This window comes from Rhineura floridana, chromosome 1, assembly GCF_030035675.1.
Source record: "Rhineura floridana isolate rRhiFlo1 chromosome 1, rRhiFlo1.hap2, whole genome shotgun sequence".
Classification (NCBI taxonomy): domain Eukaryota; kingdom Metazoa; phylum Chordata; class Lepidosauria; order Squamata; family Rhineuridae; genus Rhineura; species Rhineura floridana.
In genome coordinates, this window is record NC_084480.1 from 87,384,674 (window position 1) to 87,410,412 (window position 25,739).

At 40.6% G+C, this 25,739-nt stretch overlaps 1 protein-coding gene across 3 annotated transcripts in view; it reads left to right on the forward strand.

Annotated features, from left to right (window-relative positions):
* Positions 1-721: 721 nt before the first annotated feature.
* CDC42SE2 (CDC42 small effector 2) overlaps positions 722-25,739 on the forward strand; it is a 118,817-nt gene continuing 93,799 nt past the window's right edge. Inside the window, exons 1-2 of one of the 3 annotated variants that reach the window (XM_061625622.1) lie at positions 722-1,064; positions 2,724-2,808. The gene's annotated coding sequence lies outside the window, so the exon portion shown is untranslated. Of the gene's footprint in view, positions 1,065-2,723; positions 2,809-2,939; positions 3,761-25,739 lie in introns of those variants that run through there. The other 2 variants (XM_061625613.1, XM_061625604.1) reach the window with 2 other exon arrangements.

The window sequence follows — 25,739 nt, forward strand, 5'->3', positions numbered from 1 at the left end:
AGCACCCTATGAGCCAATCAGCATGAAAGGAGAGTGTGTTAGGCACTGAGAAGAGCCTTCTAACATGCTTCCTTGTTATTTCCTGCTGATTCAAGCCAGAGTAAAAGCAGATGAGTCAGCCACTGAGAAGACTCTTTTCAGTAGCTAACACTCTCTTCTTTCATGCTTCTTGGCTCCTAGGGACATCTGTTGTTGAGGGAGAAAGCTTTAACAAGGATCTCATTCTCAACCCAGCAACAAAAAAAGAGGGGGAGGGGCTGTGGCTATGACTAACATGAAGGGACCGTGCACTTCTGAACTTGCCACTGTGTTACCGGCCACTGATAACTTTATCCAGTACTTGCAGTAAGGGCCAGGGATAGAAAGTAAAAAAGCATACATAAGAGCATTTGAAGAGTTTGGTCCATCATGGTTTGAGAGAACAAAGTGTATAACAAATTGTTACATCTGCTGAATTTCCCTCTTCTATACAATTGTTAAAGGTGCAGGGGCCCTCTCCTTTTTTCCATCTGGCCACCCTAGTGGCTCATCCTAATTAGCTTTTTAGTGCATGCTTGCGGAGGGATAAGATGTCGAATTCACAGTACTGAACAGACTTTAGGATAGCAGTTACTCCTATCCGGAATAAGGAGGAGCCCTTCTGCTTATGAGCGCCGCTCTTAAATGACGGGATTGGAACGCCGTCTCCTACTTCTGTTCCGGGTCTCTGCGCCAGGGGACGCTTCACATCTTTCCTAGTCAGCTGTATGCATAAGGAGCATAATCATCAGGCGGCTGTTTGAAACCTTTGCGGCCATGAAAGGAAGCGTGAATGGAGATTTCTGCGCGAAACAGAAGGACTGTAGCATAGCCAGCTCGAGCGGCAGTATCTGCGTGGCCTTGTTTCTGTTTCCTACTTGGTTTCCTACAATAACTACCGAGCTAGCCATACCATTCTCTTCTCTGCCAGAAGAGACTAGAGGGCAACAGAAAAGTGAACCCGCGCAACCACCCCCGCGCAGCCTTGCCTGCTTCTGTTAAATAGGAACAGAGGACGCTTTCCGGTGGCGTTAAAAGCGGCTTTGGTAAACGTTTATTCACATGTGCATGTTATTCATGTGGGATGCAAAACTGGTTTTATAGGATTGTTCTCACGTGACACTAATACCTCCGTTTTGTTTTATCGCCATGTCTGTTATTCGAGTCCAAAACAATAGCATTAGCGTCCTAACTCTTTCTTGCCCTACATCTCTGGAACATTAGATCACCTAAGTCACAGCACACCAGGGCTATCTCTACCACTGGGCAGTGTGAGGCAATAATCTCTCCAGCCATTCCTCCTGAGACCCTAGCTAATCCCTTTGGTTGATGCTCAGAGCTAAGTGTGTCTGAGGCTTGTCATCAGAGCTTGGAAAAGTTACTTTTTTGAACTACAATTTCCATCAGCCCCAGCCAGCATGGCCATTAGATTGGGCTGATGGGAGTTGTAGTTCAAAAAAGTAACTTTTCCAAGCTCTGCTTGTCATATACCCCCTAAACTAGCCTACTGCCCTCAGATGCACTTGAAGGATGCTATCCTGTAGCCAGTGAGAAGTAAGATTCAACTGCCAACCCAGTCAGCTTCTCTACATGAAATAAAGAGGGGTGCCATCCTGTCCTTTTTGCTTCAGATAGCAAAATGTCTTGGGCCAGCATTTCTCTGTCTACAAAGCCCCATTGGGACACCCTTACAGATCAGCCAACAGCATAAAGAGAAGGAAGGAATGACGCTCACAGACCAAGGAAGTTATCACAAGAGCAAAGAGGTTAGATGAGGGGGAAAGTGCAAGATCATCACAGAAGGTTCATCTAGTGGCATTCTATGAGATGCTTCCTATAATTTGTCTCTGAGATTTATATTGTCACCATATGATTGTGTTTTCAAAATGGGCATGGATGTGAATATTACAGTTTATATTAATTAGTTTGATTGGTCACTGGTTCCTTCCTTTTCAAACTGTGCTTCACTCTGTCTATCTACTTCCCTAAAATTGTCTACTTTATGTCTGTTTGATCTCTATGTAGTGCCTATTCTAATTTGTATGGATTGCTATATTGCCTTGGCAGTGAAGTATCAGACACTGATTGGACAAGCTATGTGGTGGGATAGAATGTTCAGCTGCTCAGGGAATTAAAACAGTCCAACTTCTGTAAGAAAAGGAAAAGTTGGCAATTTGGTTGGGTTTAAAACATCACACAGGGGCAGGCTAAGGACTGGAAAGATCTCAGGCTGAAGGGAAGTAAAGGGACAGGGAATCCTGAAGTTAGCAGGCTGAGTAGAGAGCTGGATTAGAAAGAGCAATCTGAAAGAAGGGTAAATGGCTTGAAGAAAGATGCAGATGTGTGACAGGCAACAGAGGCAAAAAAAGAAGAGGGCAAAGCAAAGAGGCAGTGGGAGTACTGTAAATGTCAGGAGGGACTGTATGGAGGGTAGAATTAAGAGAGGGAAATGCTAGGAAGGCTGGTCAATAGGTAGGGTGGCTTAAGGAAGTGGTTGCCAGGTGTGTACTTGGGATTCTGCCAGTTGTGGCTTATACTATCACTGTAGCATTAATACCTGACAATCAAGAGCGCCATGAGGCAATGGAGAAACAGGACTGGACAGGCTGAATTTCGCATATTAATTTAAATGTTATTTGTTTGTTACATTTATACCCTGCCTTTCTTTCACCATGGAACCCAAACGGCATACATGTGGTTCCCAGGCCGTTTTCAATCCAGCACTGACCAGACCCAGACCTGCTTAAGCTTCAGCGAGGTGCTGGCCTCATGTGCCTGAAGAAACAGTAGGTAGGTTGTGAGTCATACCACAAGAGACCATGTGTTCATATTTAAAGCGCCACAAACCATTTGTTACCTTTCCACTGCAAACCTTGCGTTTTCTGACAGAAACCCTTTCCCCAAACTACAATTCCCAGAGTCCTTTGGTGAGGGGGGTTGGTAATGACAACTAAAAGCCCGCTTAAGTTCGTAGTGCAGACGTCTCTCCGATTTCCCTAGTCACTGTCGTTGACAGGACCGCCTCCCCGTTGTAGCCGGTCGGCCTTGCACCGAATGCCCCGTCTTTGGCGTTCCTTTCTCCCCTTGGGTCTACCAAGGCCGCTCATGCGCGGTCCTCCCTCAGTTTTCTGAGGAGCTTAAGCATTCCCGAGCCCTCCGCGCGTCCCTAGGGGCATTCGCTCTGTGTCATCGGGCTTGGTAGGTTCCGCCCCTGTCCTCCTGCCGGGGCTCGCAGACGGAGACTGAAGGGGTAAAGAGTCAACAGGAGCCGCTGCCGCTTCATCCATCTGCCACCCGGGCTGCTCCCTCCGAGCGGAACTCGCCTGCTGCACTCAGGCAAACCAAGGCCGAGCGGAGCCGAACCCGGAGCGAGCGGCAGAGCTGGCTGATCGCTGTACAGCCAAGTGAAAGGAAGGGGCTGAGGACGACGCCGGCGACGCTTCCCCTCCCCCGGCCGCCCAACTGCGTGCCTCTGAGCCCGCGTAGGCTCGAAACAGTCTCCTCTTCACCATCCCCAGAGCTGCGGGGAGGGGACTCGCTCTCCCGGGAGCCGAAACGAAAAAACGCCGGTGCAGAAAGGAGCAAAGAGGAAGCCAGACAAAGGAGGAGAGAAAGAAAGGCTGCTACGGGTGGGGAGGTGACTGGCAGGCGGAGAGCAGCGTTTAGAGAAGCTCTGAGGGTTTTTCTGTCTTTCTCAGTCTAGCGTTTCGTTGCATATGGAGAGTCGTGTCGGTGAACCCAGGTAAGCTCCCCCTCGCTATTCTGCTACCGTCTCCTCCCCCCACCCTACCCCCCGCTGCAGCAAGAAGCCACTGATGGAACGGTGCGTCCTAGCTCCTTCCAGCTGAACTGGGGACGCTGTAGAGGTGGTATTGGGGAGGATCGTAGCCGCAAGAATCATCAGCACTTGAAGAAATAAGGTGTTATTGGGAAGGGGGGGTTGTCCACCTCTGCATGTACATACCAGTCCGAGGCCTCCCTGTGCCTGTCTGTAAATGCATCAGAGTTGTTTCTTGAAACCCTGTGTTCCATTCTGGGGAGAAAGTCTGGGTGTTTTTTAAAATCCATTCTCAGCTCCATGGCGCTGCCCTTTCCTTCCAAGGGAAAGGAGGGGTGCTGAATAGGAAATGACAAGAACCTGAAGTCACAAGTACACCCCCCACGCGCACACACCCCACAACAATGCAACCACAACAGGGAGAGCATCAGGAATAGGAAGCGTTGATTGATTTTTGGGTGCTTTCCATTGATGAACTAGCAAACAAGCAGGAAAGATCTTGCAGTGGCATGGAACAGGACTGGTATCTCTGCCGTCTTCAGAAACCAAGGCCCAACTGATTGATTTTTCAAATATGTAAATTAAAATATACAGATTTTTTTGAAAATATGCTGATTTCTGTCATTCGGAATTCTGCCATTTCCTTAAGTAGAGAAGCAAAAGCCTTTGTTTGCTCATTCCTCTCACTCAAATATCATAGAATATGACCAAAATTAGCGCCTTGACATTTTTTCTTATGGGGTTAAAGCAAGAGAAGGTGGAAGGCATGGTTGCGTTTTCGTTTCTTTCTCTCCCCCCCCCTTTTTTTTTATACAGTGGCTCAAGATGCTAGATTTGTTCAGTTCTCCCCATAGTATAGGTTTCCTTGTGAAGATGTTGATTCTCTTACAAGAATTGCTGCCTGGAAAATGGGGGGGAAATAATATTTTAGTAGTGAGTGTGCACCTGATGGAAGTGGACAACCTCAACAGTTGTACATTTTTTAATGGCTTGTTCTGGGTGAACATAATAGTCAAGCAGGAGGTGGTGGTAGGTACTGGCTGTTTAATGCCAGTATTTCCTGTGTTCAAGGACAAATGGAGGCTTTTTTTCTTGTATGTTTTGTGTGTGTTTTGTTTGGGAGAGAGAGGGTGTGGTGGTAATGGCTCTGTAATGCCGCACTGCTAACAGTACATGCAAGCAGGACTCTTCTGCCTCTGCATGTGTAGCAGAAACATTTCTTTATCTCTTCTAGCAGTAAGGTAGAAATGTTACCTTGGGCTTAATTTCTGGGGCTTCCAATGTCACAACCAGGTACTTCTAAGACAAATGTTAAAAAAAGAGAGGATTCTACCTAGCAGTATGTGCTAAACATCCTCATAAAAATTAAGGATATGTTAGGCCCTACTATATTTGATTCCAGGATTTCATATATGAAGGACTTTGAGTTTAAATATATTATGAACATTTTTCTCTGTTGGCTTAAGACCCTCAATCTTCCGTCACACTTTTATCAGCCCAATCAAATGCATATTTACCCAGAAGTTAACTGTCTGAATTTAGTGGGGCTTAGTTCCAGGTAAGGCTGCAATCATATATTCATTTACTCGGGAATCTCCACTAAGTCAGTGGGGCTTACTTTTGAGTAGACATGTCTAGGATCAAATTGTAGGTATATAAGATTGAATTGTAGGTAGCTTTAGGATTGTGGCCAAAATCTATTGGGACGCCTTTTGTGTGATGCGTTTCCCCCCAAAATGTTGATTTCTCCAAGCGGCAAAATGTATGGATTCTAGATTAAGAATGGTCAATTTGATGTAAATTAAAAGGATGGTGCATTGGTTGAAGTGAATACGCTTTTAAATCAAATTTCTGCCTTTACTTAAAGAGGTGCAGTTTAATGCAATGGCATAGGAATATCTTCAGATAATTAAAATGTACCTTTACTCATTTGAAAACTAGATGCAGCAATTGTTTATGAAACGGGTATATTTGGACATGAACATGGCTGTACCAGCATGTGTGTGTTTCACTCTCTCTCTCTTTTTGTCCATTATACCCAGTGGGTAGCCATTTCAATCACTTCTATTGGGCAGGATGAGAGGAATGCATTGGTGTGGCCATTCTCATGTTATAATATACACATATTTGGCCTGCACAAAAATGAAACGTGGATTGGCTTACAGTTTGTAGTAACTTATTAGCCATTATTGTAGCTCAAAATTTCAACAGTGTCATGTTGGAGTTGTGTTGTAACAGACATTTTAAAGCTTCTCATAGCTAAGATGTGATGATTCTTAAAGTTTGCTCTTGTCCTGTGGTCAGACAAATCCAAGGGGAGGGAAAAGGGCACCAGAGAGGCAAAAAGACCCTCCGTGTCAAATGTCATTTAAAAACTTGGTTTTAAATATTAGGTATGTATTGTTGCACTTATGCAAGTGATTCCATCATGTCTTCAGATTGCCATTTTGGTGAGTCATTTTCTGTTGAGCCCTCCTTCCACCTCTCTGACCCGTGCTTTGTATAAAACTGCTACACTGCATCTGTTGCTGACATGGAATTATTAATTTGTGCTTATGTGGTGGTGCCACATCCTGGATTCTCCCAGGAACTTAGTGCAAGCCCCTGCAAGGGGCTGCAGTGGTGCAGCAGGCATGCCCCATCCTAAATGTTCATTTTGTCATTCAGTTGTTCAACTGGTAAAGTGGAGGACTATAGAATATCAATCACTAGCCTTAGGTTCTTGTTTGATTTCAGCTCAAAAGATAAGGTGTTTATCCTTCTGTTTTCAGCCTTCTCACCTCTATCCAGAGCTTTGCCAGGAAAAATAATTCACCTCTCTAGTCAGTCAGTTCACACCAAAACCCCAGTCCACCCTTCAACTCCTATGATGGTTTTCTATAGGCATCCATTAAGGGGACAGCACCCCCGAGCCATAATCGCCAGATCTCCACCTTTCATTTCTTTAAAAAAGAACAAGCTTCTAGCATTTGTAGAACTTGAGATACGAGGCAAAATGTTCAGGCACTATTCTTCCCATTTTTTGAGAGAAACTAGCCTGCTCTTATAATTCAGTGTTTCAATCCCTTTCCTCCCTTCCTGAAAAATTTCTGCAGATGCGCTTGTTTCTGTCTGTCCTGGATGCAGCATAAACTTTGTTCTTACTCTCACACCCTTTTATGACCTTGCCCCTCTTAGCACTCTGCCCATATCCCAACATATTCCTACCCCCATGACTCTAGGTCCACCACCCTCATCTGTCCAAAGATCTGCCTCCTTAAACATTGTTTGTCCTTTCCTCCCAACTTATGCCTTATATTTATTTATTATTTATTTTGTATCCCGCCCTTCCTTCCAGCAGGAGCCCAGGGCAGCAAACAAAGTGCTAAAAACACTTTAAAACATCATAAAAACAGATCTTAACATATGTTCCTTATGCCTGGACCTCTCTCCCAGAGCACTTACATGGTGCAACCTTTCTTTAAAACTGCCTCTTCTGTGAAGCCTTCAGCATGACCCCTCAGTTCTCATCGCCTAGTAAAACTAAACAAAACTACATATACTAGGAATGGGCAATATGTTAATTTTTCTCTTGATTTCTCATTTTTCCGGTATTCTTAAGGAAGGTGATTGAGAGGGTTGTGGCACAGCAATTGTATGAAACAGATTATCTTGACCCATTCAAGTCTGGGTTCAGGCCTGGTTATGGGACTGAATCGGCTTTGGTCACCCTGATGGATGACCTTTATCAGGAGAAGGACAGGCGGAGTGCGACCCTGTTATTCTTACTTGATCTCTCAGCGGCTTTTGATACCATTAACCATGGTATCCTTCTGAGCCGACTTGGTGAGATGGGTATTGGAGGCACTGTTTTAGAGTGGTTCTGATCCTATCTCCAAGGTTGTTTTCAGAGAATAGCATTGGGGGATTATCTTTCAGCCCCCTGGCAGTTGTGCTGTGGAGTGCCGCAGGTACCTTCTTGTCCCCATGCTGTTTAATATCTATATGAAGCCTTTGGGAGCGGTCATCAGGAGATTCGGGGCAACGTGTCAGCAGTATGCTGATGATACCCAGCTCTATTTCTCCATAATATCTGAGGCCATGCAAGGCCTGGACCGCTGCCTGGACTCGGTGGTGGGCTGGATGAGGGCCAGTAAACTGAATCTGAATTCTAGAAAGGTGGAGGCGCTGTGGGTTGGTGGTTCCCGAGTTTAGATAATTGGTCAGTTGCCTGCTTTGGATGGGGTTGTATGCTCTGAAAGAGCAGGTCGGTAGTCTGGGGGTGCTCCTGGATCCATCTTTGTCACTAGAGGCCCAGGTGACCTCAGTGGCTAGGAGTGCCTTTTACCAGCTTTGGCTGGGAAGACAGCTGCGGCCGTTTCTGGACCTGGATAGCCTGACCACTGTTGTCCACGCACTGGTAACCTCTAGGAGGGATTACTGTAATGCTCTCTATGTGGGGTTGCCCTTGAGGTTGGTCCAGAAGCTGCAGCTGGTGCAAAATGTGGCGGCGAGACTGCTCACTGGGGCAGGGTATTGCCAACATGTCACCCTGCTGCTGAAAGAATTGCACTGGCTGTCCATTTGCTACTGGGCCAAGTTCAAGGTTCTAGTCTTGATGTACAAAGCCCTGTACAGCTTGGGACCAGGACACCTGAAAGACTGTCTTATCCCTTATATACCCAGTCAATCCCTGAGCTCTGCAGGTGAGGGCCTCCTGCAGATACTATCTTATCAGGAGGTCCGTTCTGCACAACATAGGACATGGACCTTTAGTGTGGCTGTACCCACCCTGTGGAATTCCCTCCCCTTAAATATTAGACAGGCGCCATCTCATCATCTATGTAACCATTATTTTTAGTAGACATGCATTATTGTTTAATATAAACCTAATACATATTCAGAGGTGTAGGTTTCATTAGAAGGCAGTACACACTAAACAATTCCGAATTGTTTTCAGATCAATTTTAATGAAAAATGGGATGATGATTTGATCATTGTAGTACTAAAGCAGAATGAACTTGTGAAGTCATTAGGAGATGAACCACCTTCAACTGTTCAATTAATCATGATATTTTTGTCATGATGTGCCAGAATCACCACCACCAAACAGGCTTTTAAATTGTACTAATAACATTGTTTATTCTTCTGGTTAGTTTTCTTCTTCAACAAACAATGACATTAACAAAACACACACATGGATTTTTGAATGGTTAACTATTTTAGTTTTTAGATAAATGTAAATTTCTTTTAAAAAATTAAATTTATCAATCAAGTCATCATGAGTATCTTAAAATATTGGGTGATACAGTTAATTCAGTCTTCTTCATCTTTATCTTTCTTGTTCATTGTCTGGAAAAGAAATACAAGCTTTCCTACTTTTTCAGTTACCATCTCATTTCTCAGTTTAAAATGAATTAGTCCAAAGGAAGGACAAATTCTCTCGACACCTGAGGAAGAGGCAGTACTGCTGTTAAGAGCTGGATTACCTCTTCAGTGGTCTCCTTCTTGTTCAGATCTGCCCCATCTCCACAAATATTTTATTAATTGACCTTCCCTGTCTTTGCACTTAAAAGAGAGGCAAGGCCGAGAGAGTGAGAGACAGTGCACTTCATGTATACCACCTGCAGAATAGGATTTATCAGATTTTTCCCCATCTCCATAAACTGCTGTTAACATATTCATAGAATATAATTAGATGTTGTATAATTAGTATTCATGATGATATCTTTGACCTTTTTTACTAATTGTTTTAAGAAAATTTTGAAATTTGATTTAAATTCTTAAAAATCCAATTTAAAATTTAAAAAATCATTAAAAAAAAGCCATTGATTTTTATCAGCTCTGTTTATTTTCCACTACCTCAACTGCTCCTCTGTAGCAAATTTTAGATCGGGAGCACCTTGGGCTAGGGACCTTTGTTTTCTTTTTTGTTCTGCAAAGCACCATGTACATTGATGGTATTGCATATAAATAACAATAACAATAGGATGTGCTCATAAACTTGATTCCTGGACCATTTTGCCAGTTCAATTCCCATCCACTTAATGGAGCTTTATAGGCTGATCAATATTTTATAACTGCACATACATCCATAATATCTTGTTTAATTTTTTATTATGTAAAGTAGGACAAATTTTTATCAGATTCACCTTAGTTTCAGCTAGTCTCTTACAGCCAGTGGAGGCTGGTCTGTTAGGGCATATGGAGTAGTGCCCCACTAAGCTCAGTCTTCCTTCAGCAAACCTCCACCTGTCTACCTTCTTACTTCCTGGGGGTGGTCCTGCCTGTAACCTTCCTCTTCCTTAGTGTCACTGTTGACTTTGTAGAAGGCAGCAGGGAGGAAGACGGGGACAAAACTAGAACTAGTTGTCTTTGCCTATTGTTGGCTCTAGCTTTGCCTGTCAACGTCTCTGGCTCCATCTTGTTTGGTCTCCCTGCATTCTTCCCCACGCTGTCGTTGGGCACTGGCCACCATTGCTTACAGTACAATCCTAGCCATATCTACTCAGAAATAAGTTCTGTTGAATTCAGTAGATCTCACTCCAAAGTAAGTGGGGTTTGGATTGCAGTCTCAGCTGCTATTGAAAGTGCCTCTGATAAATACTTTTCTCCATGTCTTAATTACTCTACAGCTCTTTGCTCTCTGTGCCATGTTCCTTGAATTTTCAGTGATATATCCTCCTCTGCTCAAACATGCTGTTAGAGATAAGTGTTGAAGGGTGATAAGGCTGTAAGTCATGACATGCTTCCACAACAAGTAGTTTTATTATTTTTTCTAGTCAGTTCACTAGTATTATTCACTACCATTTTAAGTATGTAAATAAATACTTCTGGGTCTGGGTCCTTATATATCACTGACTTGTCTCCTTGGTTGAGAAGCATTAGCTATTCTGCTGACAGTAAATATATTTATTGACTTTAGTGCAAGAGGGGAAAACTGTGACCCTCCAGATGTCACTGGACTCCAATAATCCCTGACTACTGGCCATGCTGGCTGAAATTGATGGGAATTAGAATCCAACATCCTGAAGGCTATAGGTTCCCCGCTCTTTGTTTATCCCCACAGAAGTTTCTTACAGAACAATCCTATACATGTTTACTCACAAGTGAGCCCACTGTGTTCATTGAGGCTTATTTCTATGTTGATGTGTTTAGGATTGCAGGCTTAAAATTCTTCTGCAGTTGGACAATGTTGCCACTGTAGCACTGGTTTGCTGCTCAAACTGCCACTATTTCTGGTCTCAGAAATTCCCTGTACTAGTTCTGTGTTGTTGGTTTAGCTTTTTGATGTCTCAAGGAAACTAGATGAAAAAATCATGAAGACTATCTTATATTCAAAGTAACTATTCCCCCCCCGTAGTTTATTTACAGAATGCTGCAACTTCCACATTTTCTTTCTTGTTGAAAGGGAGTACAGAATAGCCAATTATCAGCAAAATATTCAGAGAGAGAAATTGGGGCAAATAAATACTTTCATCTGGAAAAACTATAGGAGTTAGTAACTATTGTAACTATCTGGACAGTGACGATCTCGCCTCTGTTGTTCACGCTCTGGTAACTTCTAGATTGGACTACTGTAATGCGCTCTACGTAGGGCTGCCCTTGAAGACCGTTCGGAAACTTCAGCTAGTGCAAAACGCGGCAGCCAGGTTGTTGATGGGGACCCATTGGTCCGCGCATATAACACCTGTCCTGGCCCGCTTGCACTGGCTACCTATTTGTTTCCGAGCCAGATTCAAGGTGCTGGTTTTGACCTATAAAGCCTTACATGGTGTGGGACCGCAATATCTGATGGAACGCCTCTCCCGCTATGAACCTACCCTTTCACTTCGTTCAGTATCTAAGGCCCTCCTCCGGGTACCAACCCATCAGGATGCCCGGAGGATTGTTATTAGATCCAGGGCCTTTTCTGTGGTGGTCCCCGAACTATGGAACAGCTTACCTGAGGAGATACGCCTGGCGCCTACGGTACTTTCTTTTAGGCGCCAGGTTAAGACCTGGTTATACTCCCAGGCATTTTAACGTTCATGTTTTATATTCAATGTTTTTTACTCTACCTTGTTGTGACCTTGTATGTTTTATTGTAACTTTGTATTTTAACTCTGCTGTTCACCGGCCTGAGAGCTATTCGCTATGGGCGGTCTATAAATAAAATAAAATAAATAAAATAAATAAATAAGAGGATATATATATGCTCTGGAAGTAATACCAAGTGAGAATTTCCTCCCTGAAATGCTGGTCAACTAATAGAGAATATCTTTGTCAGCTTTACAACCAATGCTGATAATCCCCTGTGCCAAAAATAAAAATCTAAGTGTATGCCAAGAAAACCCAAATGTTCAGAAATAAGACAGTTCATGCCATTTTGCATAGTTTCTTAGTCTGCACAATCTGTTTGCAGTATAATGCGTAATACTGAATTCTGTTGCAAGGACTTGTATAGACAAAAATCTGCTGGTCTGAGAAGTCCATCCCTCTTATTTCTTAAAAAGCTTCCTTTTTAGTTTCTCATCCTTCAGTAGATATTAGCTACATATCTTTGAACTTCTCTTCACAGCTATGGCTTCTAGAAAGTTAAGATATTAATCTGACTATTTTAATCTGTATATTATATTTAATCTGTATATATTAATCTGTATATTTTGGTACATCTAATTGGCTTAAGTATGAATAGTGGGGAAGGATTTTGGCCTTAAAAAGAGTTCTAGGGTTACCACATGTTTGTATTAGATGTACAAAATACAGTACAGGCAACTTTGGCTTGGCACAGAGGCTTATAAGTAATTTCATAGAAAAGCCCTACAGCAAGAAAAAACAATGTGTCTAGTAGCCTTTCAGTAATTCTGACCCCCACGTTACTTGTCAGAGCTCTACTATAGCCTGCTTCACTTGAACTGTAAGGCTCCTGTCATGTCATGACAGAAAGACAGCAGGAGATTTTTCAACATCTTGTCATGGCATTTCTTATCTGTGACAAGGAGCAGGGGGAAGTTGCACTGAGCAGAGAGAGAAGAGCAGGCTAAGTAATCAAAGGAGGAATACAGCAAAAGAGTTCACAGTGACTATGGGTGATAGCCAATACTAGTCATACTTAGAGTAGACCCTTTAAAATCATTGGGTCTACTATAACTAAGTTGGATATCACCTTGTTGTTGTTCTTGCATTTCTTTGAAGTGGCATGTGGTTTTGCTGCTACGGAATTTTAAAAGAGAAATTATTTGGCAATAAAGTGTGGGAAAAATAATATTAAGTGGAAGTATTACAATCAGTATAATAATGTAGCATTTTCAAGAGTGAGGACCATATTAGTCCCTGAAAGCATGTACTGGAAAATGGATTGTGGACTTAAAATCAATTCACCTCTGCCTTGTAAATAAATTGCTAATTGTGATGGAGGCTGCTGGTTATCACCCTTGTTGATAATTGGCTTCATTTTAAAAATATGATTTCCACTCCCCTTCATTCTTCCCTGCTTTGGTTGTTTGTTGTTAGAATCTAAAGTCAAGGATAACTTCATTTAATCATTTGGAAACTGGATCAATACTGTGGCATTTTTCCTACTCTATTACGCTTGTTTGTATTAGAATTTTAAATGAGATTTGCACTGACATTTAAAGCAGTTATGGTCTTCTTTCTTTAGAAGTGATTAATACATCAGGATTAGAAATGAAGTGTGAGGTTGATGAATTACTATGTTGAATAAAATTATCACTTGCATGTTGGTGTACCCTAGAACTATATTCAGTTTTTTAACGATAGCTTACCACTTCTCCTTGTACCATATTTACTTTGAGATTAATTTGGGACCACTTTTCATGGTGGCAATGTGGTTCATGCTGTTTCATTTTTGACCTACTACATCAACATACTTCTAGCATTACTGCTAAGCCTTACACTCAGGACAGTTAACAAAACCTAATGTAATTTAATAGAGAGGGGTGTGCAAATGTCGTCTTGGCTGTTCACTGTGGCTAAAACATGTGAAGTAGTCCTGAATGATAATATGTATGGCACTAGTTTTATGCTGAAACCTGTGTAACTTGACTTAAAGGGCTGTCTCGGGGGTATGAATATCTGGCACATACCTAGTTACATCTGCTGTTCCCTAGTGGCTCTTTTTTGTAGATGCAATAGCTGGAAAATGTGCTGCCATGCTCAATGAATTGCCACAAGGAAGTGATACCTGCAGTTGTGAATGTGGTGGGGATAGCCAGTGTTTCCTCCAATCAGCAGCATCCCCTGACTGCTACAGACTTGCAAATGTGTGAACCAGCCCAAAGTCATGATAATTAAATGGAACAATTTGAAAGAGCAGTTGATGTAGGAGGGTTTAGAACTGTAGTTAATTAGATCACATTGGTCAGCATTTGAATAAGATTATAAGTGGCAGTCTACAATTATAATTTTACATAGTGTGTATGTATTGTATCCATGTTATGTTTAGTGCTCTGGCAAATGGGTTATGTTATATTTAGTTTTCACTTTTAAAATTTAATTTGTCTTTGCATATTTATATATAACCATTTTCTCTGTCTATTTCATGCATCTGATGAAGTCAACTGTTAACCTACAAAAACTCAAGCCACAAATAAACTAGTTAGCACTAAGATGCCCTAATATGATGATGATTTCCGCTACTAACTTAATATGGCTATTTTTCTGGGTTAGCTTGAGTGATTCCTTAGACCTCAACATGATTGATTATTGCTTGTTCTAAATCTTATCTAATGTATCTTCACAGTAGAGCAGGGGTGGGGAACCTTTGGCCCTATTGCTGAACTACAACTCCCATTATCTCACTCTATTGACCATGCTTGCTGGGACTGACTGGAGTTGTAGTTCAGAAACATCTGGAGGGCCAAAGGTTCCCCATCACTGTAATAGAATACTTGTAGGAGGGATGAAATATTAAATTCTCTGCAACTATTTTAGGGCAGAACAATGAGCTATTTGTGTGAATAAAACAGGATCCAAAGACAGCAAGCTATTTGTTTGCTAAATAACTGGATATCACATTTGGCTTCTAAACATACTAAAGTATTATAAGGTTATAATTAATTTTATAATTCTTGTTTGAGGATGAATTTCTCCTGCTCTTCCTCTCAGGTTAATTTTTGATAGCAACTCAAATTTGTGAGGTGCATAACTCTCCTGAGAGGGAGATGGTGGTGATGTCTGCATGTGTATATGGGTTGTTGCACTGTATCTATCCATTTTAATATAGGTGTATGCCATGGGGTGCATGCACACATGCATGCGTGACTTTATATAATTCAAAATCATATATCAGCAAAATCATTCCACTTGTGTTTTGAAATCTGTTGAAGACAAACTATTGTGTGTTTTGATTTTTTTGAACTAAACACAATACTCTTTTGTAGCTCTTTAGACAGATGAAAACTAGCTTGTTCTTAAGAACATTGCTGTTGTTTCATGTTTATGTATTGTAGAACATTTTATTTTTGTTTTATTGGAAGAGAAGAGAATATCTGACCAATCATTTTAATGATTGTTTTGCATTGTTTTAGATGTTTTTATGTTGCTGTACACTGCCCTGATGTTTTGTGAGAGGGCAATTTAGAAATACTTTTATAAATAAATAAAATAATAAAATAAGCTTTTCTCCCTGTATCACCCAGCTAACATAACAAAGGCAATACTTTACAAATTCAAGACAGTCAGTGGCAACATCTATGGGTTAGACTGATTTATTACATCTAGTGGTAGATCACTCAGTCATTTGCAGTAGATCTGAAAAGGTTTCTGACCCCCAGTAGTTGACCAATCGTAAGTGAACTTTAAAATAAAATAAAGAAATAATAAAATCTCTGGGATGGCTGACTTTGTGCTAATCACTTCTCTCAGCCTCAGTGTTCCTTACCTGTAAAAGAAGCATTAGTCAGATGTCTTTGACCTAGATTTGGTGCAGCTTTGATGTCCAGTTTTAGAGTTTTATGTTAGAATCCCCATTCTGTAGGAACTCAAATGTAGATTTGCACTTTATATGCAAGTTGTTCCTGTCTGTGAATCATGGCTGCTATTTGCATCTGGCTCCACCCTCGTAGCCACAATTTTGCAGCTGACTCTGGTTGGTGGGTCTTAGTGTTCCGATTAAAAAGAAATAGATCACACATGCCTGAAGTCTGCCCTGTGGTACAAATGATACAGTTGCTCAGTATCCAAGTTAAATTGCATAGATGCAGGAGATTTGGGAATGAATCATTTTTGTAATCCAGATTAAAAGTCACTAATGTGGGCAAAGGCCTGGAAAGTAACATTGTTCTCTGATAATTGCTTCCTTTATCATTATTACGACTGTTTTTTGCTCTCCTAGTGTTGATACATAGTACTAAAATTCTGAAATAATGGGTCACAGTAGCAAAAAAGTAAAACTGTCGGCTTCCTTGTCTGATGCTTGATAATCCATGCTGGACTATGCATTACTCAAAACCAATAACAACCTCCCCCATGGTTCCTTTGCATTGTTTCGTATACCAATCCCAATTGTATGACGCTATTGTGCTCTAAATTATTTTACTGTTTTTAAATTATTATTCTTTGCTTTAACAGATTGTTTGTACCTGCATTTTTATTGATCTATATAAAATCATTCTTTTATTATGCTGTATACCACTCTGGGTGCTTTTAGTAAATGAGCAAGGTGTAAACATGTTGTTGGTGTGATTTAGAACTGGGCCAGCACTCCCATGAAGTAGAGTGAAGCGTTGCAGTGGAATATGGGCACAATTTAAAAGCTGTCAAATCCTCATGTTTTCTTTTGTTAATACATTTTCTGTGGGTGAGGAATTCCATTTGGATAAATAATTTACTTGGGCAGGGTGAAAGAAACTATTTATTCATTGGCCCAGTTTGGATGTAACACTAAATCAAGGGTAGCCAACATAGTACCTTCCATATGTTGTTGGACTATAGCTCCCATCATCCCCTGCCAGCATGGCCAATGGTCAAGGATAATGGGAGTTGTGGTCCAACAACATTTGGAGGGCACTACATTGGCTACCCCAGCATTAGGAGAATGAACTACAATGAGCCTCAGGATTGTGAACTTCACCCTTTTCCCTCATCCAGTGTGGTCGCAAGGAGGCATTTGGAAGTCTTTGCTTTTGTTTTTTGATTTACCACAGCTTGCTTTGTCATCTGAACCTGACAAACTGTGGTTAATCTTAACTATGGTTTGTTGAAATGAGCCCATTTCAAACCATAGTTAATGAAGTTGGCTTGTTTCAATAAAGTCACCTTGGTAAAGATTAACCACAGTTTGAAGTTTGGAAAAATGCTAAACTGTGGTTAATTAACTGAGAACAGAAGCAAATGCTTCCTATCTCCTTGTGTCCATGCTTGTGGGGAGGCAAGTATGAGTCTGGTGGAAAGTTGTTTGTTCCCACAATGCAAAGCATGACCAGTATCTTAGTTCACCTCTGAGTTGAATGGCTGAATTCTGGGTTCTTGATTTTTGAAAAACCAGCTTACTGTTTGGTCATTTAAAAAATAAAGGCATCTTTAATTAATTGAAATTAAATTTCAAAACATCTCTCATGGATTCTTTTTCTCCTATGAATAAGAGATGTCTCCCATTAGGGGGCACGCTCAGGTGTTATGCTTTGTAGATGCTGCGGGAATGTTTGAGAACATAGCTATAGAGATGTTGATGTTTAAGACTAACATGGCAAGTTTAAATATAATTATTTGTTTAGGTTGCCTAATGTAAATTATGTAATTGCATGTAGTTATAATATTTGTAGGAATTACTAGTTATATTACTCCATGCATTCATTACAATAATAAATAAAGTGTTATAAATTGCACTTGCGTAACATAGCTCTTCAGTGTCACAGATGTGGACTAGAGGTTTGTGTGTGTTTAAATCTAATTTCGTAATATGAGGCACTTAATTTTCTGTTTGAAAAGCAGCTGTAGTTTTTCTCATAAATAAGAAAAGTGTTAGTTTGTGAATAGCTTTCCTTGTGCTCCATTTGTGAATGTCATTTTATATTTACTCAAGCAATGTCTCCGGCACTTGACATAACTGATTTCTTTTCCAGTAAACCTTAAAAATAGCATCTCTCCTCTTTAGAAGATATTGATTGAACTCTTTTCCTGCACCTGTTGTCCAGACTGTAATGTGAATTGATTATATGACTTTCATATAGGCCATGGGAAGAGGTGTAGCTTTTAAGGGACTTTGATAGCTCTTAGTTCTGGTTGTTTTTATTATGCTGATATCTAGTCAAAATGGTATCTGAGCCTGTGGAATGTATAGAAGCCACTTTAATTTAGATAATGTGCTTAGTTTTTATTTTATTTTATTTGGCACTTCTTTTCAAAGCCCTTCTGAGCCCAAGCCCACACAAAAGGGACACTCAAGTTTAATAGCACTTCTCATAATAGAGGTGCTGGCAAAGTTTAGTTTAAAACCTGCTATTCATCACTTGTAAATTATGACTGCTTTCAGACATGGGGCTTAATTGCATTAGTTTAACAGATTAAAATGGTAGCACATCTGTCCCAATTTCTAACATTCCTTTCACGCTGCAATACCTGTTGCGTTAAGGAACAGTAGCTTTTTCAGCTGATATACCAGCATTTTGCGCAAATGTCTTTCACACGGCTGCAATGAACAACATCTTGTTTTAGTCCCTCACCTGTTATACACATGTGCACTGTAGTTTCCCACTATGTGTGTGTGTGTGTGTGTGTGTGTAGATTCAGTTGTATAAACACAGGGGAATGTGTGGGAAATGCTGCTGCTACCCACGCCTATGCCAGAATACTGGTACAATTTTTGTCAGGCAAAAAAAAAAAAAAAGCGCACCTAAAGGGTGGGAACACACTGCATGCTGGGATGCCTGTCACATGAGCAGCTGCAGCTAGCGGAAAAATCCCATGGTTTTCCGGGTTCCCACGCTTGCAAATGGATTATTTCTGGTATCATTTATCACAAAAATTTGCACTACACTTGCACCATATTACACTAGAATTCCAGAACTAGCTTGTACGTCGTGTGAAAGATAAAATATAATGCACAAATTACCAGGTAAGAAATCATAAGAATAAGTGCAGTGTGAAAGCAGCCTATGCTTATTTTGACTTTGGAAAGCAGACGTCAGCTTTACCCATTTCTGTATCTACAAGCACAGTTCATGCATTATGAGGACAGCTCTAGGGACGTATTTAGGTGCCAGAAAACTCATGTGTGCTCACCTCAGTTGAGCTCTCCTGTCTATTCTTCCCACTCAGAAAATAAGATATAATAAAATAAATGAGGAATGTGGTAGATTTGATAGGCCTGGCCGGCACTCCTGTACTAGGAAACAACTTGGGGTTTATCTAGATCCAAATGAAGCCCTCTCTTTCAGCCTGGGAAGTGTCTTAGAGAAAGGCAGGTAGCTTCTTCTCTGGAACAATCTACATGGTGAATATGGGAAGCCAGCTGTGGAGATAGCACAACCTCCTGTACTGGTTCTGTTGTTAAACACAAGTTAGGGGCTCAAGCAGTCCACATGTCTGAGTTTTGGTGAAAAAGTTCTGTTTTGGTAAAATAATAGCTGTATGGCCCAGGATCTTGAAAAAATGCATATTATGCTGCATGCAAGTAGATGTCATTGCAGTTGTACAATTCTCTTTTTAAAAAGAAGAGCATAGAACAGCCTTCTCCATGCCCTCCAGATGGCCTGACCTAGAACTCCCATCAGCCCCAGCTAGGATGGTCAAGGATTCTGAGAATCTAACAGTGGGCTCCTTTTAGGAGGAAGAGCAGGGTATAAATTTAATAATAAATAATAAAACAGTGTCTGGAAGGTACCATGCTGGATATTCCTATTTTATTTGCAAGTAGGTGTCATTGCAGTCGTACCTTTCTTTCTTTCTTTCTTTCTTTCTTTCTTTCTTTCTTTCTTTCTTTCTTTCTTTCTTTCTTTCTTTCTTTCTTTCTTTCTTTCTTTCTTTCTTTCTTTCTTTCTTTCTTTCTTTCTTTCTTTCTTTCTTTCTTTCTTTCTTTCTTTCCTTCTTTCCTTCTTTCTTTAGGAGAGGATAGGAGAATGAAAGAAACCACTCAGCCAGTCTAAGTAAACACAAGATGCACTTTTAATTAAGACCTCTTGGAAGGAGTGGGTGACAACATATAAATGCAGTTTAAGCATGTTATTAAAGCAGTAAATAAAAATCAGCCAAAGTGCAGAGATTACCTGAGAATTGTTATTAGAACATAGTATATATTCAGTGAATCCCCTGGTCACTGGAATCTTTTTTATTTCAACAATTTATATGCAGCTTAATTATAGTTGTCTCTAAATGGTAGAAGAGAGGAGCTGAAATGCTCAGTATAGATAAAACAGAGTTCATGGATTACACTGAATATAGGTTGGGAATTATTTTAGTGTTTAATTTAGTTTAATTAGAGAAAATGTTGTGAAGGGGGAAAACCAGATGTCATTTTTTTTTAAAAAAATCATAGGTATATTAAGGTACAAGGTAGGCTTCCCTAGGGATGTTTTGGGGGTTGTCAGGGAATGTGTGTAATATCTGCATTATGACATGACTTGGACAATGAAACAAGTGTATACATTGTGCTCAGCAGATACAAATGAAATGGTGGAGTTATCAGAGATCATTTCCCTATCTTGTTAAATGAATTGCTACTTTTTGCCAGAAACAAAAAAAAATCACCAAATTTGCTGTTTTTTTGTTTTTTATTATATTTATATCCCGCCATTCCTGCCAGTAGAGCTCTTGAAGCATTAATATACATCTTTGGAGGAAAGCTCCTTCTATATGACAAACCTCCTCCTATATCTGAAAGAAGGCTTCATTTTTGCAGAAAAATAGCCTCATTTTGACATTGTGAGTTCTAAGTTCAAATTTTCTTTTAATTTCATCTTTAATGCTGCCATTTTAAGAATTACTCAGATCACTATCTGAAAAAATTCCTTAATTACAGAGTTTTGATGTAATTGGCCATTTGTTGTTGTTGCATAGCGCACATGCCTTTAATAAATTCCCCCTTTGTTAAAAGATACAGCCTATTTAAACTATAAGCTAAGAATAGCTATTATTTCTTCCCTGAGAATAAATTTTATAGGAAACCACTATGGGTGGGTTTATCTCATGCAACCAGGTTGTAGTTCCTAGAGGAGGTGATCTTTTTAGACAGTGAAAGCATTTGTAAGCTCCTGATTTATTAAACGCTGCACAATCTAATTGTTGAGTGATGATACTGCTCGGATAACATTTGAAATGTTTGCCAAGACTTTTAAAGGACATTTAAAACTTGGAAGCTTTTGTGGTGACAGCTTTGAATAATAGGACACTGCTAAGTAGGGGAGCTCTCACTTTTACCAAATATGTGGGGAATGTTTGTCCCAGCTATGCTATTCCAGTCTGAACATGTACAGAATCTGGGATAGCACCTGAGCAGACAGGATTATTTTGAGCAGGGGTGCTTAATATTTCAGAGAGGTGCTCATACTCATGAATGAAAGGAAGTTACAGCAACTAACACTGAAGCCTTTCCCTATAAACCTTGATGAACTGTCCGTTATGATGTAGTGGTTGTGGGCAGGCCAGACCAAGAACTTTTGCTCGACCCAAGCAGTTTCACTGCATGAGCCAAGAGGTGCACGCCAGGATACCTTTCAGTGTTTTAGGGGGTGCTCAGATGAAAATCTCAGATCATGTGCTCTTGCCCACATTGCAGGATTTCTGCCTCAACATCCTTTGTGGCATTAAGCAAGATCCATAGGTGCACCTCTCCAGCTGCACATATCTTTACTCATGTCTTAAAAATATTGCTGTCCCAAGCAACTGGGTTCCTTCTGCAGTTGAGCCAGCACTGGATGAAGAAGAAGGAGGCACTCCATTGTCCACACATGCTCACTGAAGCTGGGTTGGATCCAGTTTAAGTTAGTTGTGTTTAGTTCCTATTAAAATCAGAAGGCTTTCATTTAAGACATAACTTGTCCCATTGATTTCAATGAAAAGTAAATTTAACTAATTTGGTTTGGACCCATTCCACTATCTTGATTACTTCCCTGCTTTCTAAGCTGAAACTAACCTTATGTAGGATAGCTGCAATAATATAGCACAATCCTGTAAATCAGAAGAAGAAAATTGGTGGCCCCTCCCCTAAACTATCTGGATTATTGTAGCAAGAGATTTCATAGGCTGCAACCCAATTCTTACTAGTCTCATTAGAGGGCAGGGAAGCGCTATGTATCAACACCAGGAGGACAGGGAAGGCATCAGAGGAGAAGGAAGGTATACATTGACTCTGTACATATGCACAAGTTTTAGGGATGCACAAGAGCACTGGTCTTCAACTGGTGGATTGGGACCCAGAGGGTCATGGCCTAATCCAAGATGTGTCACAACAGCACACTAGCACCATACAAATATATGGTAAAATGTTAAGAAATGGATCCCCAAAAGGAATGTTTGGGGATGCATGTCTGGGGGTCCATGTCCTGGAACTGAAAGGGTTGAAGACTCTTGGACTAGAAGATAAAGCAGTTCAATAAGGTGAGAATGACAGATAACAGGAACACAAAGTGTGCATGTTTGTAATCGTGAGAATTACAGTCAAACATAATGCAAATTTTGTAACCTTCTACTCTAAATTGAGTATGTGATTATTATTATTGTTCTTAATATTTAAACTTTTGGAGGCAAATTAGATTGGAATAAATGAGCCCTACAAATAAATAATCAAAAGTTGCCTGTTTACAGAGTTTTGCTAGCCTGTCTGCGGATGAAATCTACATCCTATATAGGGATTTCCTAGAGATGATTGTTACTTGCTAAAACTGTTGAAGAGAACATCCTAAAACACTGACTCACTGGAGTTCTAATTAGACTTCCTTCATTACCTGCAAGCCCAGATGTTAAGATAATCTTTCAAAAGTAAAAAACAAAAATCCATGTTTTAAGTATCCATAAGCTTCTCTTCCCGCCCCTCACATAGTCTATTGATTGGTATGTCTTTTTTGTTTTGTTTTGCAGTTTATTCAGATTTTGCTTTAAACTTATATTTTTGACCTTAAATATTGAAATCAAATTTGTTTGTCACAAGACACAATCACTCTTATGGTAGCTTGCTTAAACTACTGTGTATCATTGCAAAGTTCCCCTTTCCAGTTCTCTAAAACACTTTCTGCTGTAGCAGCATGCCATAAATCAGCGTATTGTTGCAACACTTTAAGGAAATCTATGACTTGCCTCCTAATTTATATTACCTCTGGAGCATATTTCCCTTGCTGACATATTAAATTGTGCATTTACTGCGTATTTATAAAGTAGTACATAGGTTATGTGTTTATAAAAAGTGCTTAATGCTTTCCCACACACACACACCAACATTGGGAGGGGGGGTCACTCTGAGTGAAATGCAGCAAACAACTGTCTTTGCAGAATGCAGATGAGATTCCACTGAGTTGAGGTCCTCAGTACTTCTGGAGACTTACTTCACCTTCAGTGGAAGATAAGTTAGGGAGATAAGGAAGGACCATTATACACGGAGGCAGTCCTTATTTTTTGGTGTGGGAGCCAGAGTTGACTGTTCAAGAGTAACTGCAGACTGAAATTGCAGGGTCAAGCTGGTTGGGTAACTGGAGCAAGAACAAAGGAAATCCCTGAAGCCCCCCTCTGCCCTAAATGGTTATAGAAGCTACATGTCACATTAAAAGTGTTTTTGCATTTGCATGTGTGTTTAAATAGTATCCACAGATAGCTTAGTGGCAGAGCATCTGTTTTGCATGCAGAAATTCCCTGGTTCTGCATCTTTAGGTAGGGCTGGGAAAAGAATGTGATGTCAAACCCTGCAGAGCTACTGCCACTCAGTGTAGATAATACTGACCTAGGTGGACCAATGTCTGACTTGGTATAAGGCAGTTTCCTGTGGTTCTGTAATTGGGACTACAGTGGAGGGGGAGGGAGGCTTAAACTCCCCCCCTTCTCCACACATGTCCCTGAGGAATATTCCCATGTCCCAAAGACACTATTTGCACTAAGAAGGAAGCTGCTAGCAGTTCATTGTTCTCTCTTGTTCTCTCACCCCACCCCCAAATGATAATACCCACATGTGAGGTAGGGTAAATTGAGATCAACCATTGCATTTCATTTCTCTTTTTCTCTAAGGCCAGTACTATCCGCAATGCCATGCCGGTTTCATGGATGTAAAAAATGACCAAACTGGATAACTGACAAGTATAATTGCCTGATACTTAAGATGGAAATACTTAATACTGTAAAGTAATGCAGAGAAACTTTATTTCCAAGTACAGTAATACTGTTTTGAAGAAGATGGCAACCTTGTATCAACAATTCCTTGGCCCCGTGTCCATGTTCTCTCATGGAGACCCACTTTTGTCAATAATCATGCCTACATAGAAAGTGTGAAAAACCAAGCCTTTGCCACTCTTTTAAAGAACTGTGATTGGATTAAAAGAAGGTGGTTAAATTAATCCAAACTGCGTAAAGCATAGCCACTTTATAGTAATCTTTTCAGAATGGTTAGAGTAACAAAAAGGTAGATTGAGAACTGCAGCCAGAGGGTGAGAGGCAGGAAGTGTTTATTGTGTGACTTTTGGTTTGTCATGCAAGATGTCATCCTGAGAAAGTCTCTCTGCACTCTTAGCAAAGAGGTTCATCACCAGAAAGTATTTTTACCACTGTGAGTACAAAATCTTCCAGGAACAGAATGGTGGGAATAAAGCTGAAATAGAGCCAGCAGGAAAGTGAGCTTGGATCCAGCCATCTGATTAACCTAATCCACTTTGAGTGATCTCATATATGCATTCAGTACTCTAAGAGTGCTGCCAAATGGCTCCTTCCTGCTGCAGTGGAGGGATATTTGCTACCATCCAGCATCACACTTTCTATCACCACAAGAACCTTTCTGCCTTGTGGTGCTAAGTACACTCTGTGCCACATTTACAATAGGCAGGAATCTCTTCCCAAAATGGGAAGGCCCATTTAGACCCAGCTTTGGCAAAAGAAAAGACCAACCTGTGCTTTTTGTTTTTGTTTTAACTTCCATTTGCAGGAGTCCTCCCTCCCAAAAGATAGAGCATCTATATAAATGACTGAAGTCAAGTGTTATTTGAATATATTGTTGCTGGGAATTTAGTAGTTTTTACTTATTTATTTATTCGTTGCATTTATTACCCATGCTTCATCAGCAGTCCCAGAGTGAGTTATACAATAATAAAGCAATGCATTATATATAGTGAAAACAGCTTAAATCACCCCATCATAACCAATATAAAATCACTAACAGCAGGGTGAACAACCTACGAAACATTTTCAAAAGCCTGGTTAACAAGGTACCCAAGGTGCTAATCCATTAACTACAGAGACATGATAAACACCTCTGTTCAAAAAATATTCATGTTGTATCAGATGCGGACCACTTGCAATGAGCAGTTACATAGTGTTCCCTGTGTGAACACAGGTGAGTCCTGCAAATAGCGTTCTCGTGAATAGCACTGACTTCAAAGAGGAAGCTCCGCTACTCATAAACTACATGTTTATGCAAGATTCAGTGGCTTGGTTGCTCTGATGCTAGCAGCGTCCTGGAACATCTGGAGCCTATGAATATGAGTAAGGGTTTAGTGATCAATTTGGTTTCACAGCTTGCTGAAGTGGGAGAAAATAGTGTGTGTGTATATTATGCATGCACAGCATGCATGTACAGCTATGAAGTATTGCTTCTTAAAACAGGGTTATATTCAAAATAATATAATGTTCGTCTTTGTATTATGCATCCAGCATCCTTTCTTCTTTTATCACCCTTTTTGAAAGCCATTAAATTATATATAAAGTCCATGAGTGTGAACTGGGAGCCTCATGGTATGAGGCTGGAACTTGACCTAGTAAGCATCTTGGATCTGAGGATGCTCAACGTTTAGTGTCCTCTTTAGGCACAGATGGGCCTAGACATGCACAAGAT